Here is a 17,939-nt window from a genome sequence, read left to right as displayed (position 1 = left end):
AGCTAAAACAATCAATTAGATCAAGATTCCAGGGCAGACAAGCCAGCAATGAGGATCACATACTTTAAGGCAATTTAAAAGCAAACCAACAGTAGCTAGACCAATGAAAAGCAAATTGGATATGCTTTATATTGATACAGTGCAAAATGCAATAAATAATTTGAAAATACAGCAGCAGTCTTCAGAACTAATATAATGTCTCTGTTCTTTCTGTCAGCAAAGCAAAACAGAAGCACCACTCTCAAGCTGATTCCTGATAAACAGCTCCCAAGCTCTCCAGTGTTTGGTAGTTTAGTTTTAGATGTTACAAATTTCAAAAGTAAGATGGAAAGAAAGCAGCAACACCCTGAATATTGCAGTGTGCACTACATGTGGTGATACAAAACATAAGCTAACAGAGTCTAATGGGAAGGCCTTCCCAGTTTGATCTTGCAGTGCCCGATAAAATAAGTAGATAAGATCAAAAGTAGCTTCTAAAGCTAAATTTGCAGTAGAGATGGACAACTTTAGAGCCACAAAGTTTAAAAAACACAAGAAGACATGGGTGGGAAAACTTCAGGCCTACAAATTTCTCAAAACAGGAAATCAAAGCAGTAAATGAAATGCAAAACTAGAACAGACACAGCAGAAGGCAGATCTAAATGGCTAAAAAGGTAGGTGTAGGCACAAGAAAGAAAATAAAATTACGTCTCTTGCTTATTTTCTGTTTTTAAAACCCCAACAGAGCGACAAGTTATTGTCTGCTTCCAGATGTAGCCAAAGTCATAGTGGAAGACCAGACCAGGCTACCCTGTTGCATATCAAATATCACTTAATAAACAACATAACCAATGAAAAACAAGTGAAATCGGAAACCCAAGTGTTAAACATTTCCCTGAATCAGGAGTATATCACGTTCTCACCTAAAAGTACCCACTATCACATGCTGCCCCAAAGCAAAGGCCTAGAGATTTCTTAAAACAAGAAATCAAAGCAGTAAGTAAAATGCAGAAAACAGAAGAGATAATAAAGAAGTCAGATCTAAATGGCTAATATAGTAAGTGCAGACAGAAAAAAAGAAAGTACAATTACTTCTCTTGCTTATCTCCTGTTTTTAAAACTCCATCAGAGAGCCAAATAATTGTTTGCTTGCAAATGTAGCCCAAGCCTTTTGAAAGACCAGACCAAACTACATTGTTGTGTAATAAATATCAATTAAGGAAACAACATAACAAATGAAAAATAAGTGATTTCTGAAGCACAAGTGTTAAAATGTTTCCCTGGTTCCGGAGTATATCAAGCTTTTACCTAGATGTAGACAAAATCACAGACTGCTCCAAAACAAAAATCTACAGATTCCTGAAAACCGGAAATCAAAGCAGTAAATAAAATGCAAAAACAGACCAGATAGTGCAGAAGGCAGATCAAAATGTCTAAAAATGTAGTGTAGGCACAAAGAAAAAATAAAATTACTTCCTTTGCTTATTTTCTGTTTTTAAAACTCCAGCAGAGAGCCAGATAATTGTTTGCTTGCAAATGTAGTCCATTCCATATTAAAAGACCAGGCCACACTATATGGTTGTGTATTAAACATTAGATAAGCAACATAACCAATGATAAACAAGTGAAATCTGAAGCCCATGTATTAAAAGTTTCCTTGAATTAGGAGTATATCATGCTCCCACCTAGATGTACAGAAAATCACAGGCCCCAAATTAATACATCCCTTAAACATATACTAGAACTATAAATTTGTTTTGGTTAATGGAGAGCCCCAACAATAAAATAGCCATGCTAAAATAGGATCTCCATTCATTTGTAAATTAAAAGGGAAAAAACAATTAAACTGTCCTTACAAAACAAAGACATTTACTTATACCAAATCTTAATCTGTTCATAGTAGTTAGATAAATTCTACTCATTAACTAACATACCACCCAACATAACTTCAAAATGACAGCTTATAATAAATATTCACATGTATCAGTGGAGCACAATCATTTAATCATAAAACCATACCATCACTTCAAAGCCTAACATACTTTCTAAGCATTGTAGATCATGAGCCATGGGTCATCAGATTCTGTCTCACAGGTGGAACCCTAAAAATTAACTTTGCTATTACCTATGATCTCTGTCTGGCAAATGTCAAAAAGGCAGACAGTCTCATAGCCACAATTATCCCACTAATAGATAATATGATCCCATTTTTCCAGGATATGTTATCACTAATTAAGAAGTACAAATGTCCAGGTTATTTGCTTCTCTTTAGAAATCTCAACTTTTTTCTGAAAACTGGATGCTAACACTTGTCTGAAAGGTAAACACTCCAATCCAATGCTTCTACATAATATTCCTTCTGAGATTGTAAACTCCAAAGTCCTTGCACCCATTCTAAGTGACTACCATACCATTCCCACAAATGTTTGCCATATCTTCATACTGTCTTATCTAAAGTCATCTGTTATTGATCTCTAAACAGGAACTTGTAAAAGCAACCTTTTTAAGAGCTAATATATTCTAACTAGTTAGCACATTGACCAGACAAGTCGCCAGCAGCACACCCGCACACTATTTCTGCAACAGCTTCCTGTTATGCCCCAAAAGAACCATGTTATCTTTTACACCCTGGTTCAGGTTTTAATCTAAGCCATACGCGGTTGGAAATAGGCATAGCACTGAATACCGGCAAAGCTGATCAGTCCTCTCAGCATGGGGAAGAGTAGTATGCTGAAAAAATCTAGGAATAATAGTAAAAATAGTAATGATAATGATGATCCTGATGATATTATTAATAACAAACATTTAACTATAGTTAAACTGGAATCCATAAAAAGCAATACCACAGAAGGCACATTATCTCAACATGGTTTTAAAATGACTCTGACTCAAGCATCAGCCATTGGGAGTACTACATCTGTCTGATAAAAAGAATACAAACAGCCATGTTCAGATATTTATCAATGTAAGAATCATAATGAAAACTATCTAAACCTATCTTAGCACACACCACCTTGAGTATGCTGAAAATCACAATCCCTCAATTCCCTTTGCCTGTTCATCTACTCCATGGATAGTCTTAAATAAATGGCTCAAAAGTATTATCATCATTCTCAACTTAACTCAGATGGCCTTCATGCCAAAGTCACATTTTAATTTCAACATCGGATCCACAATGAGTTTTGTAAGTTATCTGTTCTTATCACTGTGCAGATTATGAACAGCTCTAGTACTCAACTTTGTCATTTAATAAGTAAGCAGAAAGTACAAATTCTAAAACATCATTTGTTTTGCAGTAGGTACCCTACCTTCATCACCATGTCACTGCCCCACATTGTTTTATTAGTCTTCTGTTAACAATGCTGCCCTTGTGAGACCAACAACAAATTACTCATGACTCCCTTCAGCAAAAATCTTTGAGTAATTATTATACAACCAGTTTCATATCAATCAATTGAATGAATGTCTTCAATGTGTCATAAACACATCCTTTGATACAGCACATCTGACATATGGAAAGCCCACTTCATCATCTCCATACTGTACAGCCATTGTTTTAAATTTCGTCATATTTAAAAAATCACGTATCAATTTGCAGACTAACTTTGTCAAAAGAGTACTACATCTGACCTTTGCACTTTTGCCAGTACTATCCATAAAGTCAAGGACCAAGGTCTTTTCATGGGTGAAATATTTGTTGAGTTCTCAGATTCATTCACCTCATTATCTCATGACAACTTTATTCACATCTTTGGTATTCTTAGGCTGTCTGATAGCCTGTCCAATGCTTCTACTAATAAATAGGCAAATGCTAAAGTGCAGTCATCTTTACATCTTTATAGTCTTTATATCCTTGTCCCAGGCCATTTCCTGCCAGCGTACTTTGAGTATCAATATTAAGTCAGCTATTTTTCTCCACCTCCTCAAAATATGTTTCTAGCACACCAGCATTCCTAAATGTCCTGCTGTACGCTGACAATTTTAATGTTATTGTCTTCTCACCCAAACTCTGCAGCCATTACCAAAGAACTCTCACAAAATGTAACCCTCCCATACACATGGTTGTTGTTCTTATCTCAAACTATAAAGCAAAGCTCAACAAATTCATGATTGTAGGTATCAAAAAAGTTCCTATACATCAGCAAACTTCACATTCCATCCCCTATAGACAACAACATATGCAGCTACATCAATCTTTGGATTTATCCCTCTTTGTCTTTCAAAACCCCTATCAATAAAGCAACTTACAAATTCCAAATCCAGATAAAACTTACAAATCAACTAAAATTTCCCTTTTCTCAAACATTCAAAACATTCTTACTATGCATTGTAAACAACTGCAGTTTGAATGTCCCCTACCTCCAGATGTGACTCTACATGAACTACAGAGTGAACTGGCACCTCAACTGTGTGCTCTGTTCAATCGTAGCCTCACCTCAGGTTTTGTCCCTACCGAATGGCACACTGCTATAGTCATCCCTCTCCACAAAGGAGGAGTGAGTACAGACTCTGGGAACTATTGCCCCATTAGCCTGACGAGTCTGATATGCAATACTATGGAACACATCATCATGAACCTAATAAACAAGGATATAGGGAATCTCCCAACTCTGGATCCCACACAGTTTGGTTTTGAGAGATCATGCCTACTCAACTTGGTCGACTTCTTTGAGTCAGTCACCAGAGCTGTGAATGAACGCAAGGTGGTTCATACAGCCTACCTTTATCTGGCCAAGGCCTTTGATACCATTCCCCACTCAGGAATCATATAAAAACTCAGTAAGCTAGGCATTAACCCCTATATCACTAGGTGGGTTGCAAACTGGCTCACAGATAGAACTTACAGTGTGAAAGTAGCTGACTCCAAGTCAGACTGCTGACCAGTCATGAGTGGAGTCCCACAGGGTTCAGTCCTGGGTCCTCTCCTGTTTGGTATCTACTTATCTGAAGTTCAGGCCAACACAAACTGACTCTGGCTGACAATGTTCTCAGAAGATTGCAAACTGGGAGCTTTTATTAACTCCCCAAGTGATGTTGACATCCTACAGAAAGACCTCATTGAAAACTACAACTGGTGTTAGAACCATGGCCTTAAGCTCAATGCAAAAAAAAATGTGTCGTCATCCCCTTTGGGAAAAACCCAGTTCCCATGAATTAACAGATCAATGGTAGTCCACTGAATGCAGAAGGCATTATTAGAGATCTGAGAACACAGGTTGACAGCAATCTCTCTTTTGACCACCACATTGCCACTGTGGTCAGAAAGTCCTTCTATGTGGCACATCTCATTACTAAGGGTTTTGCATCCAGGAAGAAAGAGGTCATTGTCTCCCTCTACTCTCCCCCTCATTAGGCCAATCATCATGTACAATGCCCTATTTGGCATGTACCTCACTAGACACCTGCAACAACTGGAAAGGCTGCAAAGGTACCTCACAAAGAGGATCCTAGGCCTTAAACACTAGTCTTATATGGACAGATTCAAAAAAACTCCAACTATTCTCTGTCTCATATTGCCTACTTAAAGGCGATATCTGCTTGACTTAAAAGCCATGTCTGACCCAGCTCTGTTAGAAATGCTACAGCTAAAGAAATTCCAATCCCTCTACACCACATGCCCCAGAGACCTCAACCTCATTACCACAATCAACAGAATGTGCTGGAGGGACAGATTCATAACCCAGAGACTGTCCATGCTATGGAATAGACTTCCCATACATGTCAAACAGAACACTTCACTGGCCCTCTTCAAGAGTAATCTTGATGAGTGGATGGGAAATAGAAAAGTCACCCCAGGCATCACTCCAGTGGCTCTACGTGACAGAGGGACTGGGAACTAAGGTTGGGTCGCATGATGCCAGGGTAATCCTTTGGGCTAGGCTTGTAAAGGCTCCAGGGTCATTAGCCTATTAAACAACTATGAACAATGACTTTGAATACCATAACATCTCCATTGCTAAAGTCACATCGTTTCAGACAAACTACAGAAAGAATTCACAATGGCAAATCTGGTGTTTATCTATTTGCATCAGAATAATGACCCTCCTATAACAAGATCTCACTCAAGAACCATTCCTTTCTCCAACACAGATAAACCTAACTGATTCAGGCCCTCCTTACTAGATATAAGCCTCTGCAAATATACCCTTAGTAGCTGGCCCTTTATTTTGGAACTCCCTTCCTCATAATCTAATGTCGGTGCCTTTTATTATTGTCTTAACAATAGCATCAAAATATATATTTTACTAATTCTACCTGAAAATTATTTTATATATTTCAAACTTGTCCAGTTTGCTTCAATTCCTTACAATCACCACACACACACACACACACACACACACACACACACACACACACACACACACACACACACACACACACACACACACACACACACACACACACACACACACACACACACACACACACACTCATCACAACCTAGCTTCAAGTCATAACATTATCATTAAACTCAGCTAGTGAAATGTTTGCAAGTTTGCCTGTGCTGCTACCATCAAACTTTTTACAAAGTGCCATTTTTTTCAATATGCAACTGCTCTGTTAGTCTGTTAAATAAAAATAAATGCATCTTTAAGCTCACCTAGATGAAATATTCTCAAGCTGTCTATCAAAGGAATATAACAACAGTTACAAGCTACTGTTCCTTTTGTATGTCATTGTTTTAGTAGTCTGATGCTTAGAATAGACATATCACAGCATTTGTTCTTCACTTCAAGTCAATGTTTTTATGTGAATGTTGTATTTTAATGCAGTGAATTTTAGTCTCCATAGTATGACACATGATGCAATGAAATAATTAGTATTTTTCATTGTTTGTTTAAACAGTGATATTTCTGTGAGTCCCTGACTTAAACTGTCATAGATGGTGTTAGTATTTTTACTGAATTATCCTGATTTCTGTTTACTGGAAGTTGCTGAAAAACTATCATGGTGCAATTAAATCTTAACTCCACACAAAATCTACTGTTTTTTTTTTGGGGGGGGGGGTATTCATTGTTGTACTTCTAGGAAATCTGTACAATATCTGCCTATTGTCTTATTTAGGTGACAGGTATGGAAACTCAGTTCAATTATTTGTGACTAACAGTTGACACTTAATAGACTTGTAATCTGGCTTCAAGAAGCTTATCTTGCTCCATATTGTCCTGAGTTTTCTAAAACTACATGGATAATAGCATTGAATGATTGACCAATAGAAGTTCTAATCATTTTTTTATGTAGCATTGCAGCATAATTGATCGCTTCTATTTATATAAAATTTCTTCAACAGCTCACTCTTTGTAAAAGAGTGCAACTGCAAGTTTCCTTTACGACATTTTATTGTCCAAAGTTAGCAAAAGAAAATTATAGAAAGGATGTGTCTGGTGTGATATCTTTCTTGCAGAAACTGAAAAAAATTGAAAGTCACTTCTGAAACTAAACTATCCCTGAGTGATACTACATATATATATATATATATATATATAATTTTTTTTTATCTTATTTATGCTTAACAGCACTGACTGCTGTTGTCATTGTGAGCATATCAGTCAATTATTGTCAATTTAGTTAATTGTATTAACATTGGTATACACAGTACGTGAACCGTGAATCATTGTATAATGTGCAATATATGTATATCGATCTATATATATATATATATATATATATATATATACACATACATATATATATATATATATATATATATATATATATATATATATATATATATATATATATATATATATATATATATATATATATACATATGTATATATATATATATATATATATATATATATATATATGTGTATATATGTATGATATACTATTCTGTAGTTACAGTCTTATGCAGATTTTAAGCAGAAGAGGTGAAAAAGGTGGTAGACCAGGGATGTTTATTATAGTTTTTCAGATAATTCTGAGTTTATTGATCTGTAGTACTTGTTTGGATATCAGATGTAATTTGAGTATTTTATAATAAGTAGTGGAATGCTGCTGGCCTGTACAGGAATAGGCCTTGTGATTCAGAGTTGGCCACAATTGTATCAGGTCAGCTGCTTGGATATGTCAGAGGTATAAGCTTAATTACAATTAACATAGTGAAAAATCTATGTGAAATAAGGAGCTATTTCAGAAGTCTGCTGAAAGCTAGAGCAGGATGAGAGTTTGTGTTCCCCAGTGACAGCTATAGAGTGCTTCAATGAGCACTCTTGAACATGACACACGTATGTATGTCAGTGCAGCTCATCGCTTTCATGTATGCATAGAAACATCAAGATGGGAAACAAAGATAGCAGCCTTCAAGGGTTCACTGCATTGATGTAATCTACTTTTTATTAGCTTAAAGGTCAGAAATGGAATTATAATTCAGTTCTGTAAAAGGGTGAAACATGCAACAGGAAGCATCTAAGGAGTAGTGTGCCAAGGAATGAACATAATGGGGTAGGGAAAGGTTGATTATTTATTTATTTATTTGTTTGTTTTGGGAAAAGTACCTATTTTCTATATAGCAAGAAAGTAACGTGGGAAATAAAGTAAGGAAAGCTGAAGGAATGATAAGATGGATGGGGTAGGTAGGAGGGACACATGCACAAACATAGAAGACAACAAGACTGATAGGGGAGGTGTTACACCCTCAGGGAGGGGAAAGTACAGTGATAGGAGAGGTGCTTACACCCTCAGGGAGGGGGAAGTACAGTGGATTAGGAGACATCTGTATTCAGCAATGGATAATTTTGATTGCTACCTTTAGTACTGAACAATTCACTGATGTTCTGTGCATCATGTACTGTAGGTACATCAGGGATGCAATCACCAATGTCACCTGCACAATGTAAGGTATACTACTCATTAATGACAGCATTCCCCATCCTATTATCTCTGCAGTGAGAATGAATAAAGCATAGGTGATGTGCTATACTTATATTGGATCTTCTTCACTAGTGATACTTTATCTGTCTCTTCCACTATTGATCTTCCACCATTTGATGTTGGAGAGACGTCTGACTCTGATAATAATTGTGGTGGTTAGGTGATACAGTCAGGGAGTACAAAGTCAGTGCTGGACATAGGGAATATGCATGCAAGATCCCTCTACCAAGATCATAGGACCTCTGTGCCTGTTGACAGTCAGACATACTGCACAGGCAGGACAGGCTGTTATGGACATAGGCTGTCAAGGCAGTGGGAGGTGACTACATGGTCTGCATACTGATGCATATAGACAGCATGATTACCTGCCTCGGAACAAGCTGTGTTGACAGGTACAGCTCAATGTATGTGCAGGGCCATTGTGGATGAGCAAGCTAGTACCACCTCTGCCTTTGCAGTGCTAATCCAGGTACTGCCGGATATATATAGGAGGACCTCTAAGAGTGCATGCCCTGTGTGTGTGACATTTTTAATTGAATCAGTCACATACTGTTGAGGAGAGATCCAACCAGATTCACATACTACTTTACAGAATAGTCCATGCATTTAATTCACCCCTGTCTCCATGGATAGTAGTCATCATGGAGATGGAAGGCCAATGTCACAGTGCTAGAACTTTCACAGCAACATCACATATGGAGGAGCCTATTTGTAGGAGAGGGTATCCCTGAGAATCTGGCAATAGCAACAGTGGTACATCTTGTAATGGATGTCACTCAACATCATGCAACACACCTCTATTTGGTCAGGGCCATGGCACTACCTGTAAAACTCATTGTAGAGGCAACCCTCATGGGTGGGGGTGTACATGAGCTGCCAGCTCATCTACCTTTCATGCTCTGGATGTGTCTGTTAGATTGAGCTGCAGTGTTGCAACTACTGTGGAGGCTGTGTCACAGCATAAGTACGTACATAGCAGTAAAGCCTCCAGTGCCTCATACTCACAGAAAACCAAGGACAGTGGCATCTTGAAAGCATTCCCCCATAATTCCCCTCCATTTCCACTTCCACACACACACAAACAGTGCACTCAGAAGTTTGCACAGCACACAAATATTTCCCTAGGAAAGACATTTCATACTTGTGATACATCCACTACCTCTGCAAGTGATGAAAACTTTGTCCCACCCTTGGCACTTTTTTTATTGATTGCCTATATCCAATGTAGAGTGTGGCCAGCCCATGTATGGTTAGGCGCACTCTGGTATTTGGTTTACATGCAGCACATTTTGCTGCAGTGCACATGTTTTGCTATGGGCTGAAGCTGTGTCCCAGCCACTACCTCTTTGATAGTACCATGGCATACTTTACCTGCCTCTGTCAAGAATGTTTACCCTTCTGCTCAGTCTTCCATCAGCTCTTCATCTAGCTCAACATCCACTGCCTGGTGTGCATGTAAATGCTCATCTTTAAATTGGCCTCTCTGCTGCAACTGCTTCCTAATTATCATGCAGAGTTAAATTGCATACAATAAGAATATTTTAGCACATGTGGTAGGGTCACATTATAAGACATCACCAGATACAACTAGGCAGTGATACCATTCCTTCAGAAGCTGAAATAAATGTTTCATAATAACCTGGGTTTGTAATACTGTGTCTGTCACAGTCTGTAGATATCAGATGGGTGTCATCAACCAGGGTTGCAAGGAATATCTGGTATTGCCAACAAGATGCTCCTGGGGAGTCACTCCTCACAAAGTACTGGTAAATTTCGTAAGTGTGCCATATGTGTGAGTCAAGAAAACTGCCTGGGTGGCCTGCAGACATATTACAGATTATACCATGTGCATTACAGATCTCCTGGCAGTTGATGCAGTGATCATTTTCAAGTTCACATAACTTTTTCCAGTGTCACCAGGCAGGGCCTTAATTTCAATCTAAGTGCAGTCTATCATGCCTAGTACCTCAGGAAAATGGGATGTATTATAGAGGTCCCTCATGGTGTTAGCTCATACCTCTCAACTGTCCAGATTTTTGCAGAATGTCCAGATTTTTACCTCACATTTTCAGTGTGTTCCTCATAAAATTAGTGGTCTTCTGGAAAAAAAACTGGGATTGAAATCACTAAATAATGATACACATTTGAGTTTCAGACTTTATATACCTCAAAAAATGCATACTAACATTAAGCTTGTTATTATAGCAGCTTTCTAAGTTTGTATGAACAATATTTAAAATCTGTCCCTTTTTTGGCCTTTGTCCTTCCATTATTTTAGGTTTTGTCCAAATGTTTTGCATTAAGAAATTGAGAGGTATGTGTTGGCTATCTTCTCTAGGATTTGTGGGGACCCACATACTGCAACATGGTATTGAGAAACTGATGGAGTATTCTTGAGGAATAGGATCATAGGATTATAGGTATTTAATAGACATGATTCAATAGACTATTACGGCATCTACCCCAGTTGTCTTACTGCCCCAGAGCATTGTCTGGTTAAGTGACATGATTAAAGTCACCCAGTAGGCAAATTAAGTAACATTAACAGCTCATAACCTTAATCCTCAGAGCTAACTGGCAGACAAGGCACCTTTCCCACCTTTCCCTTGAAAAATGAGACTCAAAAATGGAAAAACAAATCACCTTCATCCAAAAAAGTACAACATGCATGCCACCCTCTCAGATGTCTGTGATACCCCACTGTGTCACCTGTTGGTCACTGAAAGTTACCTGTATATTGTTTATGTAAAGGCACATGTGCAGTTGTATCCAGTAGCATGGATAATTCAGGACCCCCACAGGCCTACAGATGAGGCTGATACATATCTGCAAACTCCTGAATGGTGTCCATGTCCAAATGGTAATGTATGTGATACGAAGACCATGAAATGCTAAGCATAGCTGGATGACACAGTGCCACCAAGAGCAACATCTCACATCAATGTGTCATCTAGTGGCAATAATAACCTGTGGCACATATACATTCACTAATGATGTAGTTGACCCTAACATATTTCCATGATTCCTCTGCATGTACAGAAAGATCTTGCTATGGTCATTAAGCAGTCTTCACACATTTCTGAATCAATCTGCCATTTTATTTTGCTTCATTTGCATCCATAAAGATGTTGATTTTAAATACATTTGCTCATTACCATATTCTTATACAGCCATTGGCATGTATGTGTGAGTGGCTCTGCTGCAAATTCTCCACTACTCATGCTGAATACATCTCAGAATCTCATATACAGTTAGTGTGGTCATTTATCATACACCAATGGTTACTGTAGTGTGACAAATGTTTCTGAATCTCAATGGCAGGTTGGCCTTCCTTAGTGTTTTCTCCTTCACTACTGTTACACAACTGTGCATTTAGAATATTTAACTAGGAAGTGCAGGAGTAGAACCTACACATGGATGGTAGGTACAGGGGCTTGCTCCCCCCTAAAAATACTTTACTTTTTTATTTCTTATTTAATCTTGATGCTACTTAAAGTAACTGCTGGGCATAATATTTTGCTTACAAATAACTGAGATGAATCCACTATCCTTTATTCATAACAAATTTGCCCTGGAAATTAGAGAGCTTGCTATTTGTTGTCAGAAAGCATAGTTTATTTGCATTATATATTTCACAGACTTGATAATGGTAGCTTTATGGCAGCAATTTCAATGAACTTTTTTAAGCTGAATGACTGGGAGGTTTAGGCATTGTTCATGCAGATTTACTACTGCCCTGGCTAAACTAGATGAGTTTTGAGATTTACTTTTTAAATCATGGACAGCAGGCAAATGCTTTCTACGTGACTATGAAGCTGTACTGTCCACTACACATGTTTATGCAGTACATTTGATTGTTGGAGTTTACCTATGTAGGCCTCTACACTTTAAGACAGAGGAAACTTGATTTGTTTTTCTTTAATAATGTTTTAATTACAGGTATCTATGAAGATAAGTTTACTATGCTGTCAAGTTAGACTTGAGTTAGGATAGTATTTAATTATTCTATTCTTTCTGGTTTTCTTTATTATCTATATAGCCTGTAATTGCTGTCTATGTATCTAGCTTGGTAGGGTAATTAGAAATTATTAACCTGTGACTTGCTTTTGCCAAAGTCAACAATCTGCAAAAGCTATGGGACACAACACAACATGGAAGCAGCTCCTTGATAAGCCTGATGGCTGTAAGTAAACTCAATGGAGCAATTACATGTATGAATTCACTACCCACTTTCCAGCTGTTAGGGATGCTCATAATATTCTCTTCAAGCAGGATCATTAATTAATGGGTGGCATTATGAGGCTTCCATGCAGTTGTAATGGTAAATTTGTAGATTATGGAATGAAGATCAAATCTTCCTGTCTCTATGTGGTGGCTGCTATAGATCTGTACATTGACATAACATCTAAGATACTAGATTGAGAAATATGTATTGGAAATAATGATGGTTATTATGAAAGAGGACTGCATTTGTGACTCCAGTGGTGGTGTATATGTATGCTGTCTGCAGTATATATTAATGGACACATTAGGCAGAGGAATACCTAGAGTGGGATGAAGGAGGCAGAAGCTCCATTTGTGAAGAGTTATGTGGCACTATTGGCAGATCCAGATCAGTCTTCAGTTCCTAAATGCCTGTAATGCAGTTAGGGTTAGACCTGAAGCACTACAAGTGTGGCAATTGCATCAGGAGCAAAAATAGCTAGCTACCCCTTCAACTGTGGGAAATATGTAGGAAATATGTATACTTTGTTTATGTATGGTGAACTCTACTGTGCTTGGATAATGGCAATGTATTATCAGTTGGGAATAACAGTAATGAGCGGATTGATCCTTGGCACAGTGCACTGCATACTCAGTAACTGAATCATGCAGTCACAGAATGCACAAGGCAACTGGCTCATGTGGCCATTTATATCTTTCCAGTAAATGGCCATGGCCATCTACACCTTGCCAGTACCCACCCATAGACCCTACCTCCTTTTTCAAGGAGCAATATGCAGTCATGCTGGGGGGTCTTTTTATGAATATCCTTCCAATTGTCTAATTCCTTATTAAAGGAAAACTGTGTGTCACTTTGCTTGATCTGGAGAGAAAGCTTGTTCCAGAGAAGTAATAATTATTGCATGTCAAATCTGTCTTTCCAGTGGGTGTGGCTAACTACCAGTCATGGGGCACTGTTTTTTTTTTTTATTTAGTTTGAGGCTGTCAAAGTAAATTAGCCCCAAAACATGCACCAAAAGCCACAATAGCTAGCAATTCAACTCTTAACACTGATCTTTCTCTTAAAGGGTCAGATGGGATGAAACAGCAAAACCTGGACAAGCATTTGTTGGCCAAGATCGTGTATGTTGCAGGCTGTATCACTTGAAATGAAGGGGCTGCAGAGCTGTTTACAGAAGCAGCGAGAAATCCTTATAGCAATGTAGGATGATGTCTGACAATTACAAGCTGAAGTACAAAGTAAAATGCAAACCTTCACCCACCAGCAACAAGGATCATTTCTTTGAAAGCCAATGTTTTTTGACTCACCAACAAGCTATTCGATTTAGAAAACAAGCAACATAAGGGAAATCTACAGCTGACAGGAATACCAGAGGAAGTACCTGAAAAGGACATGCAACTCTTATTTTATAATAACCTCTAACCTGCTCTGAATGATCCTATAGAATTGGACCCGGATATAAATCAAAAACATCTGGTAGGCAGTAAATGCAATAATGCTGAATTCCTTCAGCAACTAATAGCACAACTCCATGTTTATTCATCTAAGGAATAGTTCCTTAACACTATATACTGGACTCATGATGCAGGAGTTAAAGGTCATCTAATCCAATCACATCAGGGCTATTCTGAAGGACTTTTTCAAAGGAGAAGTGCTTGTAAAGAGATCCATCAAAAACTTACAAAGCTACTTATAGTTTTATGAGTTGCTTATCCTACACAGTTGCTGGTCATGCTGGATAGTTCAATGAAGCGGTTTTCTTCACATCAGACCACTCGAGATTTTATGCTTCAGAGGAAGGCCTCTTGTTTTACAAATGGACTTGCCACACGGCATGGGAAATGAAGGACAGAAGAGAAGGTGCCTGTGAGGTCTGACAACTAATTCAAAAACAATGCACAACAACAAGATATGGATATTACTGTCAGTATAAGGAGAAGGAGAACATTTTCAGAACAGGAACATCCTGAATGCCATGTAGTTTCCATGTGTGGAAGAGAGGATCATGACTGATACCCAGGCATCCCGTGTTTTAAGATGGTGCCCTTTTCTGTCTGCAGATTCTGATTGCTGTGTTGACAGAGTCCTATGAGGAGAACTAATGAGAACAAACTAACATTGACAAATCCTCCTAATGTATTGTGACTAACCCTGCAAAAAGATATTACATTAAAAAAAATACATGTCATCCACAAATGGCCCCCCAAAACTCACTACATACCTACTATCTCTTTGACATCTGCCAGGATATTATATTAACAAAAAAAAAAAAAGAAAGTCATCAACAGCCCCCAGAACATAGAGACCACTAGCATCTGGTTAACCCTGCCAGAGTATTTTGGTAAAAAAAAATCAACGGTCATCCAAACAAATTATCTCCCTAATCTGATTAACCCTGCCAGGATATTATACTAAAAAATGAAAGTCATCAACAGCCCCCATAACACACAGACCAGTAGAATATGGATGACCCTGCCAGTGTATTATATTAAAAAAAGAAAATTATCAACAGTCCCCAAACCAACAGATCACAAGTATCTGGCTGACCTTGCCAGGGGAAAAAGAATGAGAAATTGCCTTAAATACTAACCCAGCACTGTCTCTCCACTGTCTCACTCACTCCCTTGCAAATAAAGCACAGGAAGAGAATGTGAGTGAACAGGACTAATCAGCAGCTGCATCATGTATGTGACAGGCTACTGACTTCACATTCCTGTCAGTCAGCTTTCTATTTCTTGTGGTTAAAACCACAGTGACTTCTGAACATCTTCATGATGTCTACTTTACTAATCCAGACTGTTTTTAAAATAGTCTAGAGACAAAAAAGATATATAGATATAGACAAAAAAAAATATATATATATATATATATATATATATATATATATATATATATGGGTTCCTATTACGTGATCGAAAATCCCTTTAGGCGAATATGAAGACGTCGAACTGTATTGCGCGAAGTACTTAAACCCTGAATGGTCAAAACCGCAAATTTCAAAATGTCGATTTGTTTTGGTTGGCCCGTCTGTGGTACAACTCCGTAAGATAAGTGTGCGATAGATAGGACTTTAGTGTTAGGATTTGGGTTAAGGTAAGTGCATAGATAGGTACTGTATGTAGGAGTTAGTGTAGTGTTAGGTGTAAGTTTTTTTAAGTGTATATATGTGTATTATTTATTTTGTTTAGGTGTATGTCTGTAGGGGATGTGTGCGGTAGTTACAGACCTTAGGATTAGGGAGTAGTTAAGGAGAGTGCATAGATAATTGTGTTTGTGGGGTTTAGTGAAATGTTGGAGGTAGGGTTTTGGTGCTTTAGTTTAGGTTAGAAGTAGGGTTTGGTTAGTGTATGTGTGTGGTTTATTTATTTTGTTTGGGTAGGTAGTATGTAGCGGGAGGTGGGGTTAGCCAACTATGACAGTTCTATAATTTTATTTTCGCGGTTTAGTGCATTCGGGATTTTCGCTGTTCGTGGTATAGGGGTCGATGTTTTGGTATTCGCGCATAGGATTTTTGCTTTGCTAATATAGACCCATATATATATATATATATATATATATATATATATATATATATATATATATATAGAGAGAGAGAGAGATAAATATATATATATATATATATATATATATATATATATATATATATATATATATATATCTATAGAGAGAGAGAGAGAGATTTTTTATATATATATATATATATATATATATATATATATATATATATATATAGATATATATAGCTATTTATGTAGATATATATAGGTTCATAGGTGTGTAATAGGCTAATGGCCCTGGAGTCTTAACAAGCCTAGCCCATAGGGTTATTATTTTTTTTTTTATTATTTTATTTTACATTTGTTGACTGGGCTAGTCTAACTGGATATATGTCCAATTTCAGTAGAGGCATGAGGAGAAAAGCTGCAAGAAAAAATATTATACATAGAGTCAAAAAAAATAAAAAAATACAATTACATAAGTATGTAACCGATTAACATATGTTGTAGCAGCAGTTATAAGGTTACACACAGGAAGTCAGTTTTTTATTGGACATTTGTATCACAAGACAACATTTTATGTACATGAATTTACAAAGCACAGTAAGGGGTACAAAAAAATTTGTTCCAACAAAGCTGGTAGAGGAGAGAAAATGTGGTGCGGAGGGATTGGGATTTCTTTAGATGTAGTATTTCCAACAGAGCTGGGTCAGACATGGCTTTGTAAGTCAAACAGAGATTGCCTCTAAGTAGGCGATATGAGACAGAGAATAGTTGGAGTTTTTTGAGTCTGTCCATATAGGACAAGTGTTTAGGGGCAGGGATCCCCTTTGTGAGGTACTTTTGCAGTCACTCCAGTTGTTGTGCGTGTCTAGTGAGGTACATATCAAATGGGGCATTTTGCTTGATGATTGCCCTAATGAGGGAAGAGTAGAGGGAGACAATGACCTCTTTCTTCCTGGATGCAAAACCCTTAGTAATGAGATGTGCCACATAGAAGGACTTTCTGACCACAGTGGCAATGTGGTAGTCAAAAGAGAGGTTGCTGTCAACCTGTGTTCCCAGATCTTTTATAACGCCTTCTGTGTTCAGTGGACTACCATGGATGTGGTAAATCATGGGAACTGGGTTTTTCCCAAAGGGGATGATGACACATTTTTTGGCCATTGAACTTAAGGCCATGGTTCTGACACCAGTCGTTGGTCTCAGTGAGGCATTTCTGTAGGATGTCAACATCACTAGGGGAGTAAATTATGGCACCCAACTTGCAATCGTCTGTGAACTTTATCAGCCAGAGTCCCTTTGTGTTGGCCTGGACTTCAGAGAAGTAGATACCAAACAGGATATGATCCAGGACCAAA

Source organism: Protopterus annectens, chromosome 9.part0 (assembly GCF_019279795.1).
Source record: "Protopterus annectens isolate FY-2018-M chromosome 9.part0, PAN1.0, whole genome shotgun sequence".
NCBI lineage: Eukaryota > Metazoa > Chordata > Ceratodontiformes > Protopteridae > Protopterus > Protopterus annectens.
This window is presented reverse-complemented; position numbering follows the sequence as displayed.